Below are 27,185 nucleotides of genomic sequence, written 5' to 3'. Positions count from 1 at the left end.
AAACAAACCTCCCCACCCACCCCAATTGGAAGAGTTTTCAAGAGAGGACATCGTGGTCACAGCTACACTTACTAGAACTGGTCATATTTTTCATATGACTTTAAGTGTCAGCATTGCTGCCCATCTATATATACCATTACTAAACTTTCATGCACAAATGGAAGACATTTTGGGAGAAAATATTATATCTTCCCTCCAGCCTTCATTTCACCACAGCAGGTACTTGTACTGTGCCCATTTCTTTTTTCCCCTTGATACAAGGGGCATAATGTGCCTTTAATCATTCACTAGAGGAAAAAGGACATCATGGGGTTTTCCATCTTCTCAGGTCATGTTGTGGGTTTCACAAATACTTCTGCTGTATCTACAGAAATCAAATTATCAACCAAAAGTTTTTTCTTCTTAGGCACCATCATAAGAAAGTTCTCTATTTTGAAATGTTTCAAGATTCACTTCAACTATATTTTATAACTTTAGCTTGATCATTCATTTTAAGCAAGGAAAATTTCAGACTGGAGGTACTGAAGGATACATATCAAATTTGTGAAGAGCTTTAACAAAAGTTCCTTGGAAGAAAAGTTAGAGGGTCAAGTCATTCAGCTGTCAGACTATTTGATAAAACTAAATATTTAAAATTTAATTTCAAATACTAATGATTTTCATTTTTATTAGTTTAAAAATAGCAATTCTCATTTTTATTGCTTAAGAGGGATCTAGATAAATTTTAAAGGTGGAAAACAAGAATATGTAATAGAACATCAAATAAAACAAAAAATCATTTTCACACATTCAAGAAAGGAGAGAGTCTCCCCTCCTTGCTGCTTTCACTCCTGCCCTACAACCTCTAAAAGGGAGAATCAGTTTTCATTTCACTAAAACATTTTCCCAAACCTCAGCAGCATCCAACATGGCTGTATTTACAAGCACTGCTTTTAAAATACCTCAAGGGTCCTTGTTACTGCTGATGTGAGGAATGCCCTAACCTGTGCTGGTATCTGCATGCCAATTGAATTTACATAAGTGATGAACAAGTACAATTGAAAAAAAATGCAATTACAAGTACAGGGAGAAAAAACAAACACAACCATGCAAAACCAACAGTGGTTTTACAGCTACTTTTGGAGTATAAAAAGAGATGAAGTAAAGAGAGGGTATTAGAAAAGTTTTGACTGGCACAGAAGTTACTGCTTCTTTCAGAGTAAGGTTTTTTCAGTAACACTGTCCTTCATCATTCTAAGCAAAACTGTTCCCGTTTGTTATTCCTCACCCCATTTTGTCTTCTGCCTGACCAGAAGGGGCAGTCTTGTACAGTGAACAGTCAGGAGGGATGGTAGAGAATGGAAAACAGCCCAATAGATATCTAAGTGGTTCAGTATTGCTGGTAATCCTATTGGGTGCACATATAGCAAGGGTATCTGCCTGCACAGTTCCCAGTAATTGTAACACCCAGCTTATGACTAAAATGCAGTGTACTACCATGAAATTATAACTCACCTCAGCTACATGTTTTGTCCCAAGCAGAGCATGAATTGAGACAAATTTCTCTTGGAATATTGTGCCATTTGGGGAATGCTTCCTATACTAAACTGTGAATTAAATGAATCTGTACAAAGTACCCTAAAATGAAGGTATCACCCAGAAAGAGAAGGTTGACTAGCAGTTTAAGAAACATTTTCCCTTTTTTCTTTCTTTCTTTTTTTTTAAAACTAAATACTTCATGTGTAGTAACAGTTGTACCCTATATCTGCCTGCATGTTTAAATTGCAACAAAGCAGCCCAGGTTACAATTTCAGCAATGGTTATGTCCCTCTTATCCCCTTTTTCCTTCTGGATATTCATCTTCCATTGGACTGCAGTGTTTCAGACCCACTTTCAGACAGGAACAGCAATATTATTTTAAAGTTATTGATTCAAAGGATGGCAAGGGAGAAATTCTGGGTTGTTATGCTGCAAGCACCTGAAATGAGAAACCTGTCACAAAGAAAAGAATTCTTTTGTGCTTGAGAGGGATTGGAGCCCGAGAGAGTTAAGCACCCCATACGTGCAAACACTGTAGCCAGAGACGTTGCCTAGACTCGTGCCCATAAGAGACATCAGAACAAGGGTCTGTCTTCATCCTGGAAGCTTCTGAGAAGTTCAAACACTCAGACCCAGGTGTACAATCAAGAGTCTTTAAAGCAGCTGTTGACTAATTCCCAATATTTGATTTGTCTTACACATCACAACCTGTAACTGGCCTTGTACTTCTAGGAGTGTGGCACTAAACGTATGATGTGCTTGATGTTGCATAGTGGGCCTTAAAAATCACTGGGATAATACCAGGTCAAAACAGTCAGCTTGGTTAAATAGCCTCAGGAAAGTAACCCTCAGAGGTACTGGGACTTAATTACATTCTCTTACAACATATCAGAGAGAGAATGTGCTCCTTTAGGAGCAAGCAGATGGTGGGTTCCTTTCCTTTTCGGAGAGGCAGCAGAGTGGACACCTGGGATCACCACAACATGTGTGGCTGCCACCCACAGCTTCCTCTGGGCAGTTTTGCCCCTGGACTTGGCAATTACACTGCATTTCACATTCCCCTGTGGATTATGTGAGTTCCTATATTGTATTAGGTGCTATTCATATATGCGGAGAAAGGACAAAAAAAACAATGCAAGTGCTTCTCCCCCTCCCATAAAGACATGTACTCACAAATACTGCATTAGCATAGCTGAATATGCAATGTCTTAAATAGGACGGCAAAGAGATCATTACAGAATGGGGCTGTTTGGTGCATCAGCAACACTGATTAAGCTACACTTCTGTTACACTGGAATAAAAGTTACTTTAAGACAGGCAAACTATCAATGTCAGAAAATTATATATTCTATTTGAGCAGCGAGTATGTCAAACAACATAAACCTTGTTGACAAATATTAATCAGTGGCTATCTGACAAGACTTGTCACTTTCCATCAAATGATATAGATTTTCACTTGGTATAATATGATTTCATAAACCTCATTTATCTTACCACGTTCAAATTATTTAATATTTATATTAGTTAATATTGTCACTTTATGACAAACTGACAGACGAGGTGTCATATTTCATAAAGACACTGTTCATTGTAATCGTGGAAGTTGAGCATGATTGTCAAAAATAAAAGTTGTTAGAGTTATCAATAGAGACAGGGGAGGTTTGCTTCCCCCCATTCTCCCAAAACCACACAGAGCTGGTTAAACCAGTATGGTCTATTAATTGACATCCATCAGTTCTGCTGAATTATCAGTTTTAGACAAAAACAAAAGGCTGCAACCACTAGCCTCACCCTGCAAAAGTTGCAAAGAAAAGTCTTAACACCAGCTTTTAGCATTCTGAACATGTTTTGAAACATTTTGTTCCACTAGGTAGTTTTGATCTTTTTAATTTAAGCAGTACAGTGATGGTACATAAAAATAGTCATATCATAACAAAATGAAGATTATGTCAAAGAATATCCTGCTACTGTTCAACTCAATATTTAATAGAAAGTTAAGTTTTCATGTTCTGGTGAATCCGAAAACTGTGTGTGAATTAAACAACTGCTTTTCTAAAGAAGTTCTGCTTTCAATGTGTACCAGTTTGTGTTTTTGCTTAACCCCTAGCTGTGCTCAGGAGTTGGGAAGGAGCGTCCTGACTGCCCTTGTAGCATGACCTTGATGCACAGGGCCCAACAGGATCATTCTGCTCTCTGAGAATCAGTCATACATCAAGTTTTATACCACCCAAAGAGCATTTTCTGTCATCATGATCTTCCTGTGATGGAGACACACAAAACTGCCCATCTATACTAAAGATTGATGGCTTTGGCTTCTGCTGTAGCAATCCTGGCACAGTGGCATGTCTGGACTCAGAAGAGATCAGACTCCACAGAAATCATACAGTGGGCCAGGCTTACCAGGGAAAATCCCTCCCCAAATTATCCTCACTAACACCATCTTAAATCCAGCGTTAAGATTTCCTGCATTCAGGAGCAGGAACTTTCATTCACACACCTCAGAATGAATCGGGCTAAGTGTACCAGATGACACAAACATGTCTTTGTTACATAGTTTTACCAAAGGACATTTCACAATTTTTAAAAGAAATGTACAAAAATTACCTGGAGAAATTTAACATCCAAAATGCAACATGTAAATATTGGACCTGGGAAAATACCCCCCCAGATTGAGAGCACACATACATTATTAGGTTTTTGTTTTGATGGTTATGTTTTGGTATCTGAAACAGGAGTAGAAGTTCAACGTACAAAGAAAAGCTTATAGATACAAGCCAAATAAAACTAATCTGAGTCTGTCCTAACATCATCGTGGAAAGCCAGAAATGTCTACACTATTCAGAACCGTCCTGCTGTTACTCACTGGCTGAAACAGTAGGTTACTAACATCCACTTCTGGCAGAAAAGAAGCAATCACATAACTCTGGCTCCAGTAGCAGTCATTATGCCATAAAAGAAATACCTTAGGCTTCAAAAGAGGGGGAGTTTGGAGAGACTATTTTGGTATCGCCAAAAACCCTTTTAAAGGGATCTAGGTTTCTGCAGGCAAGTGTTCTGTGATTTCCATAAATCAGCTCCATTTAATAAGCTTTAGGTAAAATATGGGAAGAAAAGAAGCATTTTAATACATCAATCTTGAAAATGAGAGCAACTACTAAGCACATGTCCAAGCAGAAGTTTACTGTAAATTCATCTTATTTTAATAGATAGTGTTTAGGCCACCATAAAAGCAAAAGCAGCATTCCAGCTTTCTCAGATATCTTATCAGTGAAAACTTACGTTTCCATCAGAGTCATAATTGCACCCTAGTAGATGTACTAAATGCATGTTCCCAGGAAGAATTCCCGAGTAAGCATTTACTATTAATGTTGCTGATAAAACATGGCTAAATTATTTTATAGTGAAGAAACACCTGGGGGCAGGGGGAAGCTGCTTTTCAAGTCTCCTGTGGCACATTAATTTGGCTTATTTAAGCCAAGTGAAGTGCTGAGTGGTGATAGAAAGGGAATTTTGACGAAGCTCTCAAGATCTATTTACTGTCCTCCTCTCACTAGGGAGAACAGAATTACTCACAGAAAGAAACTATTAAGAGTATGAGTAGCAGCTATATCAGGCCTGGAGTATTTTGGAAAAATGAAAGATGTTCCTCCTTATGTCTCTTTGGGAAGTTCAGCACTGACTTAAGAGTTTTGCTGATGGTACCCTGCAGTTCACTCCATATGCTCACATATGCACATCCATACTCACATGTACCACCTTATTGCCCATTCTGAACAAAAGCTCATCTGGAATATATCCAATTTCCATTTAATATATCTGTCTCAAGAGGTGATAGGAACAAGATTCTTGTTCTGGATAAAAATTTAGTAATTGAAACTATTTGATTTAGGTCCAATTCAGCACAAGTAAAGGCATCAGGATAAGGCTCTGCATATTTAAAAGAAAACCGTTATGACTGGAAAGCATGAAAAAAAAGTTAAGTTGAAAGACAGGGAGGAAAAAAGTGTAAATAGCCTTATTTTGGCCAGGACAAAAGCAGTAACTGTAATGATGCCTAAGTTTTACCTCTAATCTGAAAGCTGACGAACAGCAGTGGATAGAGAAGGAGCATCCAAAGCAAACAGCCTTGTGTAATCGCCTACAATAAAGGCTCTACATCTCGAGGAGTCCTGACAGTGGAGCGCGGGAAGGAGGCAGGATGATGCACCATGCAAGTGACATTAAACCAAAGCCTTTCAAGGGCCAGTGTAATGCCCTCAGAGGCATATGGGGAAATAACTTTCATCTCCAGCATGTAAACCTGCTGGAAATAGAGTAGACTGTACTGTCTTTGTGCTGGTTGCTGCCAGCAACGAAGAGATCTGAGCACATGCTGACTATACCCAACGTCAAGTGTTCAAAACCCAGAGTCAGGCTCCCACAAGGAGATAGGCTTAATATTGACAAGACATTTAAAAAAAAAAAGTCCATAAAACCACTATGTGTCTGTCTTGTGTTCTAGTATCCCTTCCTTAAATATCTTTTTATCTGGTAAGTGCCCATTTTAAAGAACACAGGAATGGACATTTGGGGGAGTTTTAGACAGTTTATGAGCATATATATTGGAATCCTAGAAAGTGAGTGGGAAGCACAATTAACATCAGCTTAATTGTGCTCCTACTAAGATCTAGAGACCTGTATGATTTCAGTAGATTCAAACTTAAGCCAGTAAAAGCCAGAAAATATTTCAAAAATGATTATCCAAAAGTGAAAACTATAATTTTCTAGTATATAGGGACAGACAGTTCAGAAATTCTATAGAAAGCTTCATACAAGTCCATTCAATTATAGAAAGCTTTTTCCAAAGAGAAAATACTCATTCCAGAGTGCACTGTTATCTATTGTACCTACCATTCTCTGTAGCTTCTTATCAATTTGTTATATGCCTTACAGGTACAGAGAGATAGCAAGATCTTCAGGGGAAGAAAAAAAAAAAATCACATCTATTTGAGAGCCTAATTCCTGCAGTTTATAGCCTGAAAACTACTATAACCATACAGAAATTAAGTGTTTTCTATAGGAAAGCACTGTTACACAGCTGTGAGATTAGGGCCTGTAGTGAAGTGGTAAACAACATCAAAGTGTTGTGGCCTATATTCAAAGCCCTATAGGAACTTCCACTTAGCTAGAAGTCTTTATGCAATTATGGCACCCTTAGCAAGAGACTAGGAGGGATTACACCCACTTGTCTCAAGTTTGTGTTTGGCATATGGCTCCAAGAACAAGCCTGGTTACCATCACTGTTGTCCGTTATTGTTCCATTAGAAAGCAATATTTCTAGTATATTGGTTAGACTACATCAAAGAAACTGTGCTACGGTAAAGTCTTATTAAAAGCTATCAAACTTCCCACTGAACAACGCAGATGTGGTTACACCCCGGGATTGTTAAACAGCCCTCTTTCAGAGGGCCGGGAGGAGCACCTCACTGCCTTCATGGGGCAAGGAGGCAGCTGAGGTGACCACCCCAGGCAACAGGCTGCAGGTGCTGAGTAGGTGGCAAGAAGGATTCCTTAGCCGAAAGGGTGGGCTGAATGCACACGGAAGAGAAAGTGTCAGAGACAGAAATCGAGCGAATAGTCCTGAGAGAGAGCAGAGAAACAGAGCTCCATCTCAAAGCTTTCCATGCCCAAGAGAGGCCTGGCAATGTGTTTATTGCTGTTGCATTCAAGGAAGCAGACTTTGTGTAAATTCTTTCTAAATAGAAAAGGGTTGCACTAATACATGTTACTGACTGCATTCGCAATTCCCCTTCTAATGCAGGCAAGCCTACAAGACTACAAATACTAATTGTTTGGGCCAAAGGGGCAAAGATATAAATGAGCTATTTCTCATTACACCGAGAGAAAATATTGATTACACAGACACAGATGGCAAACACTAGTCATGCTGGTATTCTCAAGTCTCTGCACTGAACCTGTCTGGTATACATTCATTATTTTACAAGTTCAGATTATGACTGTTGTCCCTGCTGACAAACATGGGTTAAAAACATAACAAACAGAGTGGATTTGTGTTGGTATTATTAATGAATTGGCAACAACTGTTTCTGTGCCATACATCTCTCAACAGCTGTTTATATTTTATTTTAAATCTGTAAAAACATTGCTTTGTAATCCCTTGATCTGTACAATAATTTCCTTTTATTCCAAGCCGTTAAAGGCGCCTTTGAACTACTCAAAAATCCCTCTATTCATCTGTTCCTTCAAGACAGGACCACTTTCATCATAAAAAAAATGAACATAAAAAATGAACACCAAAATCAAAGCAAAAAAACAAAGGTGACTGAACTCTGCACTGCAATAGGATAAAAGTCAGGATGGCTGTGGAAAACTATCAGTCATTATTGTTTTAAATTGCTCTTGATTTTTTGCAAAGGAACAGACACCAAGTCAGCTGTGCCTGATCTTTTCTCAGAGTTATCTTGTGCATTTATTCTCTGCTCTCCAGCTCACTAAGAATTCCTCTCGCTGTTTGTCACAGCCAGGAACAAGACTGTTAAGCTCACCCCTTGTTGATAAGTAGGCGTTGTTACTTATGGATATCCTGTTGTGCTGGCCTCCTGTAGTCTTGAATTTTCTTATTGTTCAAGCCACAGTGATTTCAGGGCAGTGTTCTTTACGAAATACAATGTCTACTTGAAAATTTGTCAATATGGGTTCTAAAAATAGCTGAGGTATGAGCAAGTACAAATAACCTTCCCTCTGTTTGCTTCTGTATAACAACTGTGCAACCAGAGAGAGGAGGGGGAAAAAAACCACTTTAAACGCTGGAATGAGACAGCAGTGCCTCAGCTTGTAATTCATTGTCTCATCTCTTCAGTGAGAAGATGTCCACTTTTGAAACATAATGTGCATAGACAAATGATGTGGTCATTACATCATTGTAAAATGCAAAAAGCCATGCCCAATTAGAAATGTACTGTCAGGAAAGAGAGTAATATCAAAGGGCCAGGCCAGTTCAAATCAGAATAGGTCCAATGAAGCAAAAGAAATAACCCAAGTTTACACCAGAATTATTCTGGCTTCTAAAGATACAAAATGGCATAAACTTTGGTTCTGTACAGAACACATGGCCTTAGAGGAGCTGCATAAAGACTATTATCAGAACATTTACCTAGATCACAGTATATTTGATTAAGGCATATACTTGATTTTAACATACATTTTTGTTATTTAATAGCAATTTTGATTTGTCTGAATAGGAGGGTAACGTTGCAAAAGCCTCATGCTATTATGAGCCTAGAGAATTCCATAAATAACAAAACTAAAAAAAAGTTATACAATTACTTAAAAAAAATCCAGACCCTTTTTACAGCTGGATGCCCTCTTGACTAGCCTGCTCTGTCAAGTGTATGACATTCAAGAGAAGGGCAGAAGAGGAAGAAGGAGGAGAGGGGGAGGAAAGGAAGAGAGAAAGTTAGCTAAAGGGGACAAAAGAAAGCCAAGTAGCATCGCTGAGGGGGGAAAAAAGAAAGAAATGAGTGGCTTCCATCTAAACAAAATCAGAGAAAAAAACTTGGAAAATATTTCAGAAAAGAAGTATGTTTAATTGCCTACAGCCCCAGGAGAGGTAATTTACGGGCCAACAAGTTATGGAGGTTTTATGTGCCTATTAGTCTGCTATTCAATTAAAAAATTGTGTACTTACCATGGCAACCTCTATGTCTCATGATACCCATGCTAATTCTAAGATATCTCTACAGAGCACCTTCTTAAAGAAACATATACCACAACACCAGTCACAATCTTTAGGTATTCAGTCACTAAGAGGCAGTAAAAGCAAGAGCCCATACAAGAAAAAGGAATGATAGGCTTGGGAGTGGGGCAGGTAACATTAGTGTAACGTGGAACTGCTCTCTGGGAATCCAACAGTATAATTCATCCACACGGTGCAGTGCCTGTGCTGCCCCTTGGGGCAGCTCACCATATCTAGGGACTCTCTTGCCAGTGTTCCCCCTATGTTTCCCCTCTCATCTACTGAGATAATACTCTTGCACTTCAAAACAATGCTGCTTTTCCTCTGGGATCTATTTTATTTGTAGTATTACACCAAGACTGGCTCCCTAATTCCTCAGGCTCTACTTCCAGTGAATCTGGATAAGCATTCAAGTATGTTCTCCTTTATTTAAAGCCTAGCAGGAGAGACACTCACCCTTTGCTGCCTTGGAATTGCCTCTCACACCAGCCCCCTGTCAGACCCTGCTGAAAGGAGCAAGTTTCTCCCTCATCTCTATCTGAGCTTCCCTTAACATCAACTTCTGGCAAGGCTGATTGTCCACTCATTGGCTTATTCCTTCCCAGATAAATCTCACCATACCAAACTTCTGGATCAGCTGTATTTAATTAATGGATCAAAGTACTTGTCATACACATGATCTGAAGAAAGAACCTCCTTCAACAATTACATACCATTCCATCCATGATTTCTAAGTATTAAGGAGAACTTAAATAAAATGCTTACAAAAGAAAATATAAAGGGTCATTGAAATGATAAGCTATGTTTCCAGTGGCTCTCTTGCCATTAATTACTTCGCACTATCATCTTCCTCCTTTTTAATAACTACTGAAAGTATTTCAGATTACCCTTGCTGAGGGCATGGAACAGGGTAGTCCCATTTCCTTGTCTGTTTTTCATTTGGGAGAATGAAAAAGAGGAGAGTACGCACCTGCCTAGAGTTCTGAGTTTATTAGGATTAAGTTTCTCCATTTTTTCAAAGACATTTGGCTTGTTTTCTTGATGAAAAGTACTAGATTCATACTGGTCACTAGTTATCTTCAACTAGCCAATATTTACCTTAAGGTGTTGGAGTTCCCATACTGTTTTTTGCTTGGAGGCACTTCAGAGGCACATACTATGAGAAAATGGATGTCAAATCCCCAAATCAAATCTTTACACTCACAGACAACACCACAGAAGTCTCTTTTGGGAAGATTTACAGTACACCCCATCCCATTTTTAATGATAAGAAAGTATTTCTCAGGTCTTCTCTCAGGGAAGCATAACAAAGCAGTGACCTGTAAGGAGCAACTTCTTCATGCACTATAACCAATCAATGCATAGCTGTATTTGACAGTTTCACCTAACTCCAGCAGAGCAGAGATAAAAATGACAGCAAAATACAATTTCAAGGTTATTCCCCTCACCTTGACTTTGTTTTCTAAAGCTGTGAAAAGGTGTAAACTTGCGCTCACATTTATGAGATAGAGATGTATCAGACTGTAGTTCCTCACAATGATAACAATGAAAAATACACTCAAGTTGTATGACTCACCCAAAGTTTAAAGACTATCAATAAGAAAACACTCCCACTTCAGTCTTCTCTCTTCTAAAAGCTCCCTAAAATTAGCACAAGTAGCAAACTCTATTGCTTCTCTCATAGATAATGAGCCTTGCTGGCCACCTGACAGCTTACCACCAGCGTATTAGCATCAGCTGTGAGGAACCCAGCACTGACAGAGGAATGAAGGTAGGTTCACTTGATATTGAAAAGTTTTTGATTTTTTTGTATGCTGTTTGTCCCCATACCAGACTAGTTTGTATAAAATATGGAATGTAAATTTAAAGTCTGGGCTGAGTTCAAAATGAATGCTGTTGATAGCTTCCTACAAGATATATCTCTCATTGGTATTTGTACCAATACTGTAAGGCATCTTCAGGGGAAAGAAAAATATTTTCCTGAGAGATGAGAAATACCTGATTCAGTAAATAATGCAAATTGTGCTTTAGGAACTGTAATCTATGTCAAGCTAAGAAAAGTTTTGAAGATGGTTGGTATGAATGTACTGTACTGTAGGTATATTGCAACTCTTCCCACTCAAGGGAGGAACAGATCTGAGCTACTTTTTCTCATGATGGATGTGAGTGATTTTTGTGAGCAAGCTACATTGTCCTTTTTATATTACATCTCTACGATCCTGGGAGGGGAAAGTAGCTAAAAGCATCAATTTTGATACAAATCCTTTAAAGTCTTTAAATTGGGTGCTGCCACTTTAATAAGCCACACCTGGTTAAGGTTCCTGTTCTGCTGAGTTCTTCCTGCTGTAATGAGCCCTGAACATCAGGCTGAGACTGTGATCAAGACAATACAATTAATCACCAGACCGTGCACGATTTCAGTAACATGAAAATTGCACGCAGTTAGATTTTCTAAGTAAAACTAATATTTCATGCAGTGGAAAGGGTGAAGTTTCAGTGCATAACAAAAAAGAATTTCAGAGGTTTAAAAAAACCTGGCAGTCAGCAGGGCCATGTGAAGGTGAATGCATAAATCAAATAACTATACCATCTGTTATAGAAAACTTAACGGGAATTAAGTGGCCCATATTTTCTAAAAATATCTCTCTTCACAGTGTGCAGAAGCAATGAATATCTGAGGAGGAATACGGGAATTGGACTTTAATTAGGAAACTTTGGGTTTTGAATGCAACATGAGCTTAGTCAAACTATCAGCAAGATAAGCTTATTAGTAGAGGAATAGGAATGAATATTAGCACGGTAAAAAAACGGATCTTTTGGGGGAAGACTGAAAACATGAAGCGGCCCCATTTTTAGTATTTTGTCAGCTGCAGCATGTGGCTGCTTACAGAGAGACACAAACGTAACAACACCAGGCAGATCAAAGCCAACTCCTAGGAGACTTTCTATTCTGACATGATTTAAATTTCGGTAGTCACTTAAATACCTCAAAGATTCACAAGCAAAAAAGTTTTCCTGTGTATTTGAAAGGATATTTCAATGCAATGGTTGTTTTTATGTAAATGAGGTATTCATCAGAAAACCCATTCAAAATGCTGACACACAATGCAATTGTCACCTCCTTCCAGGCTCACCTCCAAAGCCAGTTGGTGGGAATGAGCAAGTGCTGGAGAATGCTGGTGGCTCCTTTCTTCCCTCTACCATTTAGAAGAAAAGCATGGAAATTTGTTCTCTCCACTACTGGCTTATAAAGTCCTTGGGGATCTTCTTCTTCTTCTTTTTTATTTTATTTTATTTTTTATTTTTTTCCCCGAAGAGTTTGCACATCTCTAATCAAGGTATCTGAAAGTCCTATCTGAACACAAACAATAAAGATAAAAACACTAGGCAAAACTGAAAACTTTTTATAGGAGTTGAGTAACAAAGACAGACTTCCTTAGAGAGGAGGTCTATGTACTGGTCCAAGGGCTGATACAAAAACCTAAGCAGAACAGATTAAATGAGATGATACAACTGAAAGTTCAAGGAAAGAGGTTTTCAGAATAAATAACGGAGAGGAAGGGAGGGAGACAGGAAATGAGGAAAAGAAGGGATACAGAAAAGAATAAGAGAGACACAGAGAATAAACAATGTATTTTTAAAGAGAGGCAAAAATGACTGATTTCGAGGGAATAACAAAGTGAGGTTTGAAAAGAAAAATCTGTTTTTTTAAGAAGATTTGTTTCCTATTTCTGGTTCTGCCATCGGTCTGCTGCAGTCTTCACTTTCTTCTGCTCCCCTGTTTCAATCTTTATCTTCTCTACATATGTTGTAAAGTCTTCTGGGAAGGATCTCCTACTGTATATTTTTACATTGCCTAACAAAATAGCGCCTCAGTCATAACTTGTGCCTCTTAATATTACTGCAGCACAAATAGTAAAGAGCATTAGTAATAATAGCTGGGAAAGCTGTTCAGTAATTTTTTACCTTAAGATTTTTAACAGCAAATGTCATTTCTGTGATGCTGATGCTGTTCAATTTGGCCAATGAAATTCAAATTATCTATCATGAAAACTGAAAGAAAATATAGTGTTTCATTTCAGTTCATCTGAAAAAAAACCCTTTTGCTTCTTGAACGGATACAAAACATTTCAGATGCATAAACTGCACATCTCTTTTTTGGGAGTTCCTCTCTTAAATAGCATGATCCACTGGAGGATGTGTGGTCACTCAGTAGCTGGGGCGTACCGCAAGTTGAAGTCTAGCTAAGAAGTCTGTTAGACACCAAAGCAACAACTACTATAGGGCCATACAGTTTAAGATTGAGCTGACCTGAAATGAAATTACATATTTAAGTGAAAATCCTGAAACAAAGTATCAGATTTACAAATAAAAATTCTCCCAAGCTTTAGAAAGCTATAAAAAAAGTTTCATAGTTCAGTGTGATCCTGATTCAGGACAAACCCCCCAAATTTGAGTATTTGGAATTCTTCATGGAGCAGTGAATTTTTGTTAATTGTTATTACTGAGGAACAGTTATTAGATATTGGAAATAGCCTCATAGTATGGTTCCCAGACAGGCAGTAACAGAGGATGATGACCCCAGTGGAAACAGAGGGAGGGAGGAAGTAACTCTTCAGAAGTTAGAAAACAAAAATGCTAAAAATCAGATTGCCATGGAAAGGAATAAATAAGTGAAGCAGTTTGGATGAGGCTCAGTGGTGTAAAGAGTAATCAAAGGATGTTTTGAATATGCACAGTGCTAGAAATGACTAAAAATACATTTTTGTTGTGTTTCTGCAAAAAGGGAAATAGCAGGAATAGAGGTTTGTTGTAATTAAAATGTCTCCCGTTATAAAAAGCACATGTGTGGGTAGGGAAAAAGGGATTTTATTCTTCCTCAGTGTGTGTTGACAAAAACTGTATTCTCATGCGAAATCTATATTTAAAATGCAAAATATATATTTAAAATATAACTAAGGAAAACTAACATATATAGACTATTAATCACAAAAATAAACATTTTATTTGTTTTTGAGGTGGTTGGTTTTCTTGTAGCAACTGTTTGTGCTCTAATAGCTTATGCTGTGCCTGCTAATATGTATTAAATACTTGAAAAAGATATAATAATAATTATTGTTATTATTTTGATTAAAGCTGGTTTGGATCATCTATTTCTCAGGTTATGAATGGCTGGAAGTTCAACAGAGATAACACGGTCATTCGTTAACTCAAAATACACAGTTCACATTAGGATACATCTATGCTGGGGAACACTGTTCAGAGAAATGCACGCTAGCCCTGAAAAAATGTGCTTGAGTTCGTGAAGTGCATAGCTGGGAAATATATCCCTAGTGCTCAGCATCTCAGTCACCCAACAGCACGATGTGGGAAGCTGCTCACCTCACTCTGAATACTTTGAGTAGGGCAGGCAGGGTGAAAATGTGCCTTCTCAGGCCAGGGAACCAGACATGATCTGTTGCCTTCAGCGTTCTCTCACCACAAACTGCATTTAGGTCCACTTAGCCCTTTCATCAACCGCTAGTTAAAAAAAAAAAGTCATGGGTGTGCATTTGCCTGCTACAGACTTTATGATGAATTTGCTTATGCCCAGGAAGAAGGAGGATTAGGATCACACCTGTACCTGTATTTCTCCTGACACAGAAACGGCCATAAAGTATAGAGCAACACAAGCGGGAGCAATGTATTTTACTCCCAGTAGTTCAGCAGGTCACTTCCTCCGCGACGGCAGTAAGTCTCCAGGCAGGAGACACCGACGCCACCGTTATTAAGAGCCCGCTAGAGCCACCGCCGCGGGCGATCGAGGCCTCGCAGGTCGCTCCCCGGCTGACGGCCGGCGTGGGCGGCTGCGGCAGCCCAGGCTCCGCGAGAGCATTAGTACCCTCCGCACATACTCGCTGGGTCCTTCAGCCATCCTCGGTACAGACACAATGTCTGGCTCCTTGGAAGGGGACGTTGCCAAGGGCTACACGCGGGAAGTAAGGCTAAACACACTTTCAAGCCTAAATCAAGAGCAGAATGTACTGGTGGGGATAGAGCAACGCTCCCAGCGCGAGGGCACACATGCATGCACACACATACACAGTTTATGTAGAGGTTTTATTGTTAGCTTTATAATTAGACCCCCAGATATACTGTGCATATATATCAAATTAAGCTCCGGTAACCGGGGATTCTGTAGCTAAATATACTATGGTTGAATTCCTGCAATTCTCATATTAAAATCTTTTACCATAACAATCTGTATTTAAGTAAATAGCCTGTTATATTGCTCATGCTCAGTGAGTGTTATTACTAGCTCTTTCCAAGAGAGAGCAGTAGTGAATTGTACTATCATTACAGTGAATAGTTTTACTCAAACACACTCAATTTACATTTTCGACTCTATAACCTTTCAACCTATTGACCATGAAAAATGCTCCAACATAACGTGACACATATAAATGTTTAAAGTCCAAAGGGTAATTATCTATATTCATAGTTAAAACTGTGCCTTGATTTCACAATAGAAACCATATGTTCACTCAAAACACTTTCAATAGGCTAAATAACACCCAGATTAACCCTGAGTTAGTTTACTGGTTAAAATAATAGCAGCATCTTCTTCTAATTCAGTAGTTCATTTATCATTTTTGATCAAGGCACTGAATGTGAACTTTCAATATTTGAAAGCTTAACTTGAAAAATAAACTGCATGCAAGAATGGTAGAAATTCTGCAGATGCTTAAATTTTATCTTTAATGTCATGTAATGTGTCTGATTACAGCTCAAAATATCTTATTTAGCTCAAAGTAGAATTCTGTGTTGCCATGATTTAATAGACTAATTCTCTTTCCCAGAAGGGCAACGACTTGTTGACTTTTCTTGTCCACAGAACAGTGCCCAACAGAATGTAATTTACAGCAAACCTTGACCATTTTCTTGTATGAAAAATGCTTTTGGCCCAAATCACTCCTAGGCAGTACAAGAAGTATAAAGCAGAAGCACTGTAATACACACGTAAGGGTTTTACAGCAATAGGAAAAAAGGTATACTAAATGGGACCTCATTTATGTTTAAAAATAAGCAAACTATTAAGATACACATTCCCTTATCTTATTCCTAGTAAGAAAGAAAGAGATTATTTTGAACCTTTGGAACCACTGCAGCAGAAAATTATAAACAGAAGACAAAATTGTATATTACAGGAGTAATGACAAGTCAAAGGAAAGAGACATAGTTAAAAAATAGCAAACAGGCAAATGACTTTTCGGTGAGTGCCAACTCTATGCACATTAAGCTGGTTAAAAGCTCCTTCTGTCCCCGCTTGTCATATCATTGTTCCCTGTCAAGCAGCAGAGAACACCTCCAGCTAGTACATGATATACAGGATGCTTCATCAAAAAGGTATTCTCTCTCTTTGAATCTGAATTGACATTTTCCCTATGTATATTACAAAAGCCCTGTGGAAATGGCAATGGACTATGGTGCAAAATAAGCTGGGAATTTTACAGAAAGCTCACTGGAACATTGGTCTCATTACAAAATGACATTATTTCACATGGAAATGATTGCCTTAAAAATACACAGGCACAGCCATGAAAACAAAACAAAAAATAAGTCTTTGTCTGGTCTTGCTGAGCTTCAGCTGTGTACAGTAAAATCGAGCTCTTGTTGTGCATACAAGGTGCTTTGTTCCATCTCTCCTGCCTTGGAATAGAAAAATGATTCTCTTCTGCAGGCAGAGCCTGAAACCACGCGTTTGGTTTATTAGAATAAGAATGTTGTCCCTCATAAATTTGGATTCTTCCCTTGAACTGCTGGCATTCTAAAATGTTGTAATTTTACATCCATCATTGCATGATGTACCCTAAACAAGTCAGTGGAACCATTCACCCTTAGAAAAGCTGGCACTCAACCAATTTATTCACTCTGCGAGAGTCTTCATATAGTTCTCTTGTACACCTTTGCCATCATTTATGCACCATTTACCATAAAGATAGGGAGTGCTAATAAATTCGTTATACTGAAGGCTGTAAGTAAATCGGAAAGGTCTTTCATATTTAATATCTCAATGACTTGGTAGCCTTCATTTTGTCGTATTGTAGATTATTTCTGGAGAAGCTTTGCTTGAGTCCCAGTGTTATTTATCAGCAATTCTCGTGCACATCTGAGTATAAAACAGCACACTGAGCATTTTTGTTTCTGTGAGAACCGTATGGCAAGATTAGCCCAGGTTAATACAGGTACAGCTTGACTTTCCTTCCTACGTGTAATTACTATTGGGATTGGATGAACTTGGTTTGAAGTGGACAATGAATTTGTCAGAACTGTTTGCTGTGTTTTCAGAATACAGTATTCACAAAGATTCAGGCTGAAGGGGTTCTCTGCTCCCCCTGCAGTGAAATTAGAGCAGGGGTTCCCAAATGAAAGCGCACACACAGGTGGCAGCGGTACCGGAAGGCGCTGGGGTGGGGGGATGCAGTTCACTGAAAGAGCGAGGGAATAGGTGTTTCCATAGTACATGCCATCCACACAGATACCCGTCTCTCCCCACGTCTGCGTACAGCGGGCACGCAGCCACAGCGCGCTTCGGCCTCTGGGGAAGGGGATGAGCTAGGGGTGGGAAATATCCTCTTTGGTGCCCATGGTGGCTTTTCGTGGGGTTGGGAGCTGCTGCTGTCCCTGCCTTTTCAGTTCAAGGCAGCTTTTGTGACAGTGGTATCTGATCACACGGAGTTTAGGAACCTCCTCATTCATAAAAGCAGCAGAGCATTTTGCATGCTCTTGGTTACATTTTAAACTGAGACAAAAGGTGGATAACAAAGCCAAGTAAAGAGTTCATTAAATTTCCCTCTCAGTAAGTTAACCAGTGAAGAAGTGATACATTGTTAATGTTAATCAAGCTAAATCATGCTCTGCAGATTAACAGATTCCTGACTGTTAATGCCTAAAGTGATAAGAAGAGAGAGCCTGTCAGAAAACAAGGCAAGCAGCAGTTCCTGTTGTTAAAATGCTGGAACCAAATCTATCTACAGATATAAAGACAGCAGAGAAAGAAGCTTCCATCACCATCATCACGTAAAAGAGGAAATCTTGGTTTCTTACTGAACTTTATTAAGGATTCTGCAGGAAGTTTCAGTTTCCAGGAAGTGATTACACCCCTTTGTGAATTTGTTTTTTTTTTTTTCCAAAGTGCGATTCTCTTGATCCTCTATTTGATCCTAAATTTAACACATTCAGGTACCTAGCAATTCTAATTTACATAAAGTGTTTCGGCAAATTTGATTCTTTACAGACATTCTCTTAACTGTTCCTGCCTGGATCAGAGGTTTATTTATTATTTGTTCTATTCTTTTAGTAGGTTTGATTCTCAGAAAGACATATATGTGCCTCTGGATACCTAAACTGAGCCACAACTTACAGGACAGGGACTTAGTGATTAATATAAGTGGAAAGTAATTGCTAGGCTTCCTGCGATTTTCTTGTAGACAAACTTCCTCCCTTCTCCTAGTAGCTTTTCAACAAATATTTGTCAATGGTACAAAACATGTTTGTAGAAGCTCTTAACATCACAGGACAATAACATTAAGGCGGCCTGAATCAGCTGTGATCAAATCTGTGAAACATTGTCTTATCTGCTCTTTAGTAATAGTCAATTCATACAAAGTCCTCTTCGTTAATTGTTCGCATTTATCTTTACTGTCTTCCATTCCCTTTCATTTTTATTATTGTTAAAGGCATATTTTAAAAAAGTAGTTCATCATCTTTATAATTCTGAATTGTTATTAATATCTTCCTTTTTAATGAAAGGACCTTCTTTCTCATTAGGAATTTTAGGAACAGTTAAAATCTTCTGTGTTCTCTTAGCCCATAAACATTGCTTTTTTATTCTTTTCTTTTACAACTTTTGTTCTACAGTGACGCAGTAGAACATAGTGACATAGTGCTAGCTATAAACTACCTTTCTTTGGTTATCTTCCAATTTCAGTGAATTTTGTATTTATTTTACCAAATTTCAGGCTCTTTTCTGGGGAAGCAGCATTAGCTGCTTCTTAGTTCTTTGTTTCAGAGCAGCAGAAAACAGGAAGATCTTAACATCCTTCCTCAGTCATCTTCCATGCAATTTATTAATCAAAAATGAAATACCAGACCCCCTGAAGAAAATGACAACATTAATATTGACTTTGAAATGGCCAAGAATTTAGCTTAGATGTCTTAATATAAGTTTTCTCATTTGTCTTGTACTCTGACATAGATCCATCCTTTGCTATACTAAATTCAAATAGCTCATGATCCATGGCTCCAGGATATTCCTCTATTTTCATATCCTCAGGCAGTTCCATCCTCTCAGTGAGAAGTAGATCTAGGGCAGTTTTGCCTTTTTTTACAGATTATGAAATTTTCTCTTTGACACAGCATGCTTGGATGTTTCTGTTTCCCAACAGATTTATGAGCAGCTAAAATCCCCCATGAGGAAAGTATCCTGTAGCCAAGAATTTTCTGCACCCTGCTGTCCTTATGTTTGAGTGGTTTGTAGCTGATACCCACTATTTTTCAGTTTGCTTTCTAATTCCCTGTATCCCTGTTACTAATTACTTTGAGCAACCTTGAAGGAAAAGATGTGTTTGCATTGATTATCCATGCTGCTATAAACAGAACCACCTTACTGGCTTTACCGGCTTCACAGAACATACTGTCTTGTTTTTTTTACAAATATGGGGGATTTGTTCTGAAGACTTGAGCTGTGCTATATTGCTGTGATTCACCATGTTGCCTTTGTCACTGTTACATATTATGGGCAAATTTGGGAATGAACTAGTGCACATAAATGACAAAAAGAGCTGACTAAAATGAATAGGTCTAATGAATTTCCTGAGAGGCACTTCTACATAGATACAGTAGTGATGAGACATTGGCCCAGATTCAGATGGCCTCAATTCCACAAAACTTCCTTAATCTAATGTTTCCCACTGGCTAGGTGCCCCTGAAGGCCTATGAGCAGCTAACAGGAAAACAGGTAGAGGAATCTAGGCTAGCTACCTTGGGACTGTTGTGTGTGTCCATACGCAGATCACAACTCTGGTGTGTACAAGCCAAAGAGCCGAGATCTGTACTTTCTAAGATCCATCCCACTATTAGACAGTAAGGATAGTCATCAAAGTCAAAAATTAGACATCTGTGCATTTGGATTCAAAAACCCAAATTCTCTATCGCTGATAAAGAGTGGTGATTTGACACTTGTTATTTTCAATAGAAAGGGCGAGAAAAAAGATTCTGTTTCTCCAAAGGTCTGACAGGATTCATCTGAATACCTTTGAACCTTAGATGTGCCCTTGTTTTAGCTTGGAACTCCCCAGGAACTATCATAAAAATATTTGTTTTATTATGCCAGACTATTTCTTGAATAGTCCTTTTTTATTTGCTTTGGGTGTCCACTAATGGACTTTGAAATAGTGTTTTTCAATCCCTTTTTCCTGAGCCATATGAGTAAAAGTTCAGGTCTTTGCTCTTTTCTTCCAGGTGCTTCTTAAGTGTTTTTCCATGCATGTTATTCCTCAGGCAGAAGAAGTCAATGAGACATTTAAGACAAATAATTAGATGGAAAATTCTTTTAAATTTCTATTTAGTAAATGATAACAATAAATTTCCATCAGTTAAAGGACTGAGAAAACACTTTCTTCCTATAGAGTTTTGAAGAAGAACAGAGCCATCTGACCTCAACTACTCTTCTTGAAATAAGTTTGTGACTTCAAAGGAACCTGATCTTCATAAACAGTAGTGGATGGATAATGCTACAAAGGGCTTGCGTCCCTCATGCTAGTGTGCTTTTGTGCTTTCTTTTTTTTTCTTTTTCTTTTTTTTTCAGGGTAATGATTATGGTACCTAGAAATTACATTAATAGAGCAGAATAGAGGCAACTGAGGCATTTATCTGCATTATATGTTTCTCATACAGTGCAAACCAAAAGCAGATTTAAGTGCTACAACCCATGAGCTGTGCACTTCACCATATTGCTGGCTGTAGCCTGGTTACAAGTTTAAGCTCACAGTATCTATGCTGTTTTTAGTGGAAGCTCTGGACTCAGCTGAGGTCACTACTTAGAAATGGCTGAAGGATTTACAAGATGGCTCATGGGCAAGTACGATCTTGGATACATGCTTAACTGGCAGTGTGTATCAGACATAACTGAAAGTGCTGAAAAGTTTCAGCTTGGATTAACGAGAGAGTTGTGAGGACTGTAACAACGCTAGGATTCTCTTTCCAAAAGAAAATTGAAATTCCCCAGTGAAGAATGATACTACCTTTTATAGGGTCAATATGCAGAGTTTTACATTCAAAACCTTTAGATGCACAGAACTGCCAGGACACCGTGAGGCCGGTGGCTCCCTGTGGCCGGTAGCGCCGGGGCTCCCCGTGGCGGCAGGGCAGGGTCTCTTGGCCAGGGCCCGTCCCACCGCAGCAAAAAAAATTGCAACGTACCCTGCTCAGCCCCAGAATAGAGCTTGTTCAATGCACAGGAATCCTTGGAGAGTTTAGCTGCCAAGTTCGAAGGAATTTTTTACAGAGTATATGCAAACAGATTTTTTTTTTTCCATTTAGGGTATGTCTGCAAAGATGGATGCAGACAGATCTCTCAGCAGAACTTTTAACCTCAGATATAGTATTTCTCTAATATGGCTATAGAGCACTGGACCAAGTCTGGCATGTTTCCAGCTAGCTTGGAGCACAGACTGAGTAAGCTTGTGTCTGTCTCCACATTTCCATGTAGCCATACTCTCAGTTTTCCTCAGAAAATTTTTATTCCAGAAAATAAATAAATATCCTCTCCCTCACACAATCTTTCATATTTTCTCTTTTTTACTGCAATTATTTATCATATTTCAAACTGTCATACAAATGAACTTCTCTGTTTACATGTATGCACAATATGAAAAAAAAATTAGCCTAAAAATTTGGATTTAATGCAAAACAGGTGACAAATTAAAGCATATTTTTCTATCCCAGCTTTCCTGTATAAAAACATTTGATTGTTTCTGGAAGACTGTTTTTTTCTGTACATTTGTCCTTCAGAATATTTTTTAGTTAAGAAAAAAATTGCTTCCCTGTGTCTTAGAGTTCTTCTGTAATTTCAATTTACAGTATGCCCTCTTGCTGCAATATCTGTTTTAGGGGAAAAATAGTAACCTGGATTGACTGTGTCTGCAGCTTATTAGATTTTATGTATTGCAATTAAATTCCCCTCTGAGCCATCTGGTTTACGGATTGTATAGATTTTAAAATTTCAGCTTGTCCTCCCAATTTACCTAGATTAGGACCACCTTTTTTCAGTTTTAGTCTTCAAACATTCCCTATATTTTAACTTTCCAATAAAAGTAAGGGTTATTGCTATATGAGGTGGTTAATAATCCTGAAACCATAGTTTCAAATATTATCACACAGCATTATTTGTCAGGCAAAGAAGCACAGAAGTGGCCTTTAAAATCTTGCTAATTTTCCTCCAGACAGAGGGTAACTCACCAGTATCTGCAATATTTCCTTGTTCTTGGCCAAACTTACCATAGATAACACTAAAAACTCTACTGATGAGTGTTTAAGTAACTGTTTCAGGTCATACTTGTGAAAAGCTGATTTTGAGTTTTCAAGGACGTGGATTTTGGCAACCAGAGACTGCCTTTAGATCAAATTGAAAAGAAAAAAAGGAGATTCTCACCAAAATCAGGGTTTTGGACATGTAAATCCAAAATAGCAATGCAAGAACTTCAGCAAAATAGCTATGTAGTCCTGTAACTCTCTAATACTTTGCGTTTGTCCTGCAAATTTTCTAGATGCCTTCGGGTTTGCCTCTCTTGAGTTCTAGCCTACCTAAGAGTGAAGCACTGAACTCTGACAGTGATTCCTGAAGTAACGTAGTTTGATCTAGAAGGCATTCTTTGAGGCAATGCCCTAGGCACATACAAAACTTTGGGTATTTCTTAGCTGAGGTAGGTTGGAGTACAGGCTTTGGGGGCTGAAATTGTGGATGAACAGCTTACTTAAGCCCTGTTTTTAGTTCCTAGTTCAGTTTCTTGATCCTGTCACAACTTATTTCTTCTGAGAAATCCGAGACTAAAACATTGATAGCTTTGGACTGTGAACTGTGTAAGTAGTTATTCCATACCCTATAAGAAGGTCTTGCAAGTTATGGTTCCTCTACAACCTGTACAAGTTGTATTTTAGGAAAACAGCTGAAGCAAAGGGTAATGTACATTTGGAAATGTGTTCTTTAACTCTCCAGGCAACTGTTAAGCTTTTCATGTTACTGTGCACATTTTTATTAGCGTTATTTTGTTCAAGTGTACAAGTACATGATTTCTGCACATACGTGAATATTTTCAAATCCTCATAGAGGGAAAAGCAGACTAGCAGTGCAGAACAGCACTATCAAATAGTAGGAATACCCAGGAGTTGTCTTATTCCTGTACTTGGAATTAGCGTAGAATTTTTGGAAATTGTGCTGTAAATGTGATGGTAATTGTCAGTTTGTAATGGCAGTAAGTACAGCTTTGTGTGTCAAATCAATTCATCAAGACATCGCAAAAGAATGTTCAACCCCTGCCCTAAATCATTTGAAACTGCATAAACCTGGGCTACTACCCTTATGGTTAAGAAACCTGTTTCCTCAGACCATGATGTTAAAGTGTGCTACACTCCCTGCTCAAAGTAACAATTTAGTCCTAGCCTTGCAGCCCTTCTCATAAAAATATGTCACTTTTTACTCCTTCCTTTATATATCTTAACTCATGAACTTGGGCAGAAGAGAATGCTCTAATAAGGATTGTTAAATCATCTACAATTTTTTGTCTCAAATCATCTGTGAATTCAAATACAGCTCTCCTCTGTGAGCCGTTTGTTCTTGTAATCACGGACAGAATTTCTTTCATACCATATTTTTTATCTGATGTCTATTTATCATTTCCCATGCCCAGCCCCAAGTTTTTGTTGGAAGAGGAGTGTCATATGATATTTAATGAGAAAACCTTTTAAAAAATTATTTCCAAAGGAGATATTCAATAAGAAGTTGATTTTTAAAGCAGATATACTTTCATAATCATCATTTTTACACTTACTAAACTGTAACTATTACCCTTAGTTTCTTTGTTTAGTCCTAGTCCTGGTCTATTTCTAAATTAGCATCACATTTAACATGAACAGTTATTACCTTTTGCAAAAAGAAGAGTAAGGTGGCTAACTGCCTTGGAACAAATTGAATACTGCCAGAAAAGCATGAAATTGTAGCACCCCCCTGGATTATATGCTCCTGTAAGGCCTGATGGGAATTCTCGCAAATATCCTGTTCAAACTTATATGGAAATTTTCAGAAAGATCATGCTGAGATTTATGAGTAGGATTAGTCTAAGCAAAAAAGAAAATACCGTTTGGTTGCAGCCACAATGCTGAGAGGGGAGGGAAGCCTCTTCAGCATTGCAGGGAACAGAAAGTATGCTGCCCCCCAGACTATGCAAAACAAGGACTACAGTGCCACTAGCCACCTCCACATTCTCTGATAAATACCTCTGTAGTATCATTTTATGAATATGAAGTAGACTTCTGAAGGTTTCATAGTACTCTCAGGCCATAATCCTCAGCAAAAGTTACAATGAAAGAGGCCTCTTCTGTTCACCAACTTTATTTCATATTTTTCAGCATCAAACGTAAAGTGGCTGAGGGTAACATATATAACACTGAAAGGAAAGAAAAAAAAGACTGAAGGACAACATGATAAAATCAATTTGGTTAAGCAGTAAAGGAGTTTCTTCTTAGTGGAAATTTCTTGGAAATCAAAAATGGAAGTCATGGCCAAATAGGGAAAGTAATAAAGAACACAAGGTAAATTTTAATGTAAATAGTATTCGTACAAAAAATACTTATGGAACGTTTAACAGCACTGATACATGACTGAGGTACAAAGGGAGACCAAGGAAATGGGGCCAGAAAGTGGGAAGGATAGTAAAGAGATACTGAGCCTGAAGAGCTGCCTCAAATTGAAGCATCATAAGAGATTTAAGAATAACTCATTAAAACAAATGATAACAAGTTTCCAGGTGTTCCCCATGAGTTTTAAAGGAGTACAAACATGAAATAGCTGCTTAATAACAGTGTCCAGCCTGTGCCTTAAATCAATGCTGGTGTCACAGAAATGCAAAATATCAAACGTCATCAGCATCTAGAGAGGGCTCCAGATGTGACAAGTACAACTACAGATTTATCAGTCATGTCTGGTTTTTGTTGCTTGAAAGCATGATAAACACAAAGTTAGTAGATCTAGTCCTGCTTCATACTTCTATGAATTAGCTGAGAGTCGGTAAGAGTAAGAATGGCCTGGTCATTCTCTTCATAATAGTTCTCTCACCAAAGTCTTCTAAAGAAACTAAGCTGTTACAGAATAAGAAGAAATGTTTTTATAATAATGCAGGTTCAAAGTGGAGAGACGAGGTGCAGGAGTAATTTTCATAATAGAGAGACATTCCTAGGGAGATCCCCACGGGGCCTATGCTGGAACATGAGTTATTCAGCATATTCCTATATGATCTGGGAAAGTGGGTGAATATCGATGTAAAAGTTTTTCTGATAATTCAGTATCATTCAGAAAATTTACATTGAAAACTGAGTGCCACCAGAGCACAGGATAACAAAATACTCACTGAACAACTGATAAATGTGATGAAATTCAATGCCAATAAATGTAAAGTAGCACATATAGGAATAAAACAGTCTGAAGTGGACAGCTCTAAACAGGCTATTAGCACTTGGGAAAAAGATCACTGAGGAGTCACTATGGACAGTCCTCCACAAATTTTATAGCTGTGCTCATCATAAATTTGAAAGAAAAACATAATGTTAGAAATTAGTGGAAAATTATAGACTACAAAACAGAAAATGAGATTATGCCATTTTAGGAGTTTGTAGCACTCCTCTCAAATACCATGTGCAGTTCTGGTCATGTTATCTGAGAAAAGAACATGAGGGAAAGGAAAAGGGTTTGGTGTGGTGAAGGAGAAAAGAATTACTGGGGAGATGGGATAGCCTCTGTATAACAGAATATTAAATAAAAATCAGTTTCATATTTCCATTCTAGAAAAAGTGACAGCAATGCCCATACAAACATATATGGAGAGAAAATGAGCAGGAAATAATATTACTCAGTATTTCTAACATGGCAAGAATTATAGGGTTCTAATGAAATGATCAGACAATAGATTTCAAACAAACATAAGAAAGCAAAAAAGAGCACTTTTTCACACAACTTGCCATTGTGGAGCTCATTGACAAAATCTGTTGTAAACAGCAAGAGTAAAATTCATTCAGAAAGAGATTTGAATAATTCTGAAAAAAATGCCTACTGGTTGCTATTAAACATGTTGGCTAAGATGTGAACTCCAGCGCAGAGTGCCTCAGAACCACTGAACTGCAACGTAGAAAGCTCCGCTGTGGTGAGGTACATTTGGCCTGTTTTTAATATCCTTTTCCTAAAAATCTGTGTATGACTTCCAGTGGCTGGGAACAAGATGCTGGCTGGTTTAATCTGATCCTCTGATGTAGTAGTTGGGATCTCTCTTACCATTCTTGGGTTTCCTATTAGCTGTATTTTGGAGCAGTACTAGCAAGATCTAGCCAATTATTCACTGGCATTAAGCTGTACAATAAACTTCACCCTTTTGTGTGTGTGTGTGTGTGTGTGTGTGTACAAATTAGCTTGATTTCTTCCGGTGTATTTGTTAATCATATTTATTTAGCTTGCATGGACTTCTGCTACCATTTCTCATATAGTGTTGTGTCAGAAAGTGGGCATACTGAATTCTATTCTGCATTGAGTTAGAACCTCTTAAATATTATAGATTTACCCTAAATCATTCTACCTCTGTTTAAAAGCTCTGTTCTAAGATGGAAAATGACTTAATATATTATTGTT

General features: G+C 38.2%; 1 long non-coding RNA gene across 1 annotated transcript in view; it reads left to right on the top strand.

The window, feature by feature from the left end:
- LOC112986931 (uncharacterized) overlaps positions 1-14,388 on the top strand; it is a 44,979-nt gene extending 30,591 nt beyond the window's left edge. The window contains exons 2-3 of the long non-coding RNA XR_003260141.2: positions 10,938-11,024; positions 12,382-14,388. This is a non-coding gene — a long non-coding RNA (uncharacterized LOC112986931). The remainder of the gene's footprint in view (positions 1-10,937; positions 11,025-12,381) is intronic.
- Positions 14,389-27,185: the final 12,797 nt, after the last annotated feature.

This window comes from Dromaius novaehollandiae, chromosome 8, assembly GCF_036370855.1.
Source record: "Dromaius novaehollandiae isolate bDroNov1 chromosome 8, bDroNov1.hap1, whole genome shotgun sequence".
Lineage (NCBI taxonomy): Eukaryota > Metazoa > Chordata > Aves > Casuariiformes > Dromaiidae > Dromaius > Dromaius novaehollandiae.
The sequence above is the reverse complement of the archived record's forward strand: the minus strand, read 5'-3'. Positions and strand labels throughout refer to the sequence as shown.